Genomic DNA, 2,748 nt, shown 5'->3' on the forward strand with positions numbered 1-2,748 from the left:
GCCCTCACTCCCCCATGTCCCCACTGCCCCATGCCTGCATCGCCCCATGCCCTCACTCCCCCATGTCCTCACTGCCCCATGCCTGCATCGCCCCATGCCCTCACTCCCCCATGTCCTCACTGCCCCGTGCCTGCATCACCCCATGCCCTCCCTCCCGTATGTCCTCACTGCTCCACACTTGCATTGCCCCACGCTTGCATTGCCCCATGCCCTCACAACCACATGCCTGGACTGCCCCATGCCTGCACAGCCCTGTGCCTGCACTGCCCCATGCCCATGCTGCCCCATGCCTGCATTGCCCTATGTCTACAGAGCCCTGTGTCCCTGCTCCCCCATGCTGGTCCTGCCATGTCCTCTCCATGCCCTGTGTCCGTGCTGCCCCGTGCCCTCGCTTCCCCATGCCCATGCCACTCTGTGTCTTGGGTTTACTTTTTCTCCTCTCTGACTCAGAGCTTTGTCCTTTAGCAAAGGCCACCCACTGGGACTTTTCCCTCTGCACAGGGCTGTCATTTARGAACTGTGACCTGCTCCATGCTTGGGGATCACTTCCCTTTCCCAGCCCCTTGGGGGCAGGAAATTGCAGCCACAGCCCTCACCTCCACTTCCCTGCAAGCTGCTGTGCTGGGCAGCATCCCTGCTCCATCCCTGCTCCTCCCCTCCCTGGGTACTGGCCCCAGCCAGTGCCTGCAGCGCCTGCTCCCCATGCTGGGCATTGGCGGCCCCATCGCGGCCCTACCTTGCAGGTGAACAAGGACCTGGAGGGCACAGAGGAGATGAGCCTCCAGGAGGATGCTCGGCGAGTGCGCATCAGCTGCCGCGACCCCTATGCCAGCCCCACCTGGAGCCCCTGGAGTGCCTGGCAGGAGGTGGAGGTGGCCCAGCAGCGGGGACCGGCAGTGCACTGACACCCACCTGCGTGGTCGCCGCCCCACCATGCCCCATGGGGCCGGGGGACACCCAGCCCAGAGCCCASTGGCGTCCACAGGAGTTGGGGCCCCGGCGTGGGCTTGGCAGCACAACACTGCAGCAGACCCTGGCACCCACGGCTGGTAACACCTTYTACTTTGCAGTGGGATTTTCTCTCTCTATTAAAGAACCGCGCTTGGCTTTGCTAAGAAGAAGCTGGTTGAAGCTTTGCACGTGTGAAGTGGGGACACGGGTCCCTTGGGGCTGCCGGGCAGCGGGGCGGCTCAGCAACAAGGCCGGGCTCAGCCCGCTCACCAGGCGCAGCCAGTCCCGCACGGGCTCGTGCAGCTCTGGGCTCCCTCCCGCGGGGTCCTGCCGGGGCCCCACGGCCTGCATGGGGCCAGGCCAGGCCAGGCGGGCCCAGAGCAGTGCACAGAGCCTCACCCCCACCAGTGCTGACTGCCCATGCGCCGCAGCCCCCCAGCCCCAGTGTGCTCCAGCCGGCGGCGGGCAGAGCTGGCACCTGTACGGGAGGCTCCGGGTGCCCAAACTGGCCCATGCCCTACACGTGGCTGCTCACCTTGGACCCCCCTATTCCTCATCAGCTCCCCCCAAATCTCCCCTTGCTGCGGGTCACTGCGGCACCCTTGTTGGGCCCCATGTGCAGCATCCCAGGAGGGGATGTGCTGCCACACACCAAGGGCACGTGAGCAGGGCTGGGAGGAAGCACAGGCAGGAAACCTGCTGTCCCCACCRCCCGGCAGGCAGGGAGCCCAGGTGCCCCTCCGACACCTTCCACCCCGGACATGCCAGGCCCCAGGGCAGACAGAGACATGGCCACAGCACAGGGGCCAAGGCTCAGCTTTGTGCCATGGCCACAGAGCACCCCATGGCCGGGGTGATGCTGCCCCCCTCGACATCCCTGCAGGGCGCCCAGCTGGCAGCCCCTGTGTCTCCTGGCCAGCTCTGGGCCCTGGCTCCTTGCCCGAGACCTGGAGCACAGGGACCTGCCAGGGACACCAGCCCCATCACCACAGACTGCCCAGCTCAGAGTAATGCCATGGGACGTTTATTGAGGTGCTTCCACATGGGCCAGGGCCGGGACCCCAGCCCTGCTGCTGCTCCGGAGAGGCTGGTGAGAGTGTGCAGCCCAGCGGGCACTGCCCTCCTGGGGTGCCAGGGCCTCCCTGGACAGGGTCTGAGTGGTCCTGGAGTCTAGATGTCCAGAGGGGCCAGTGGTCCCACAGCTTGAGAGCCTGGGGGTCCCAAGACGTGGGAATCCCAGGGCTCTGGGGATCCTGCAGCACAGACGTCCAGGGCTCCCTGGGTGTGGGGGTCCAGGGGGACCCAGATGTCCAAGATCCCACAGCATGGAGATCTGGGTGGTCCTGGGATCCTGTCATGATGGGGCTGCAGAGCCCAAGCGCAGCTCTTCCCCCTCCAGCATCTCCCTGCAAGAGACATGGCCCGGGCTGAGCCCTGYGCCCGGCCTGGCCCAGCCCCCTCCCTCCCCCCTGGCCTGCGTACCGGTACGCGGCGATCTCCACATCCAGGGCCATGCGGAGCCGCAGCAGCGCTGGGTATTCCCGCAGGCACCGGGCCATCTCCTGCTCGGCCTCACTGATCTCCCGCTCCAGCTCTGCCACCCGCTCCTGTGGGCCCGGATGGTCAGGGCTAGCAGGCCCAGTCCAGCCTCATGGGACCCAAGCGTTTGGGTCCCCTCAGCCCCACCTGGACTCTTTTCCCCCTGAACTCCAGGCGTCCAGGCCCGCCCCTCTCAATCTCAAAACCCAGAAGCTGGGCCACCCTTCTCCATGAACCCTGGTGCCTGAGCCCCACCCC

The sequence above is a fragment of the Rhea americana genome, unplaced genomic scaffold (assembly GCF_003343005.1).
Source record: "Rhea americana isolate MKP2758 unplaced genomic scaffold, rheAme1 scaffold_597, whole genome shotgun sequence".
Classification (NCBI taxonomy): Eukaryota; Metazoa; Chordata; class Aves; order Rheiformes; family Rheidae; genus Rhea; species Rhea americana.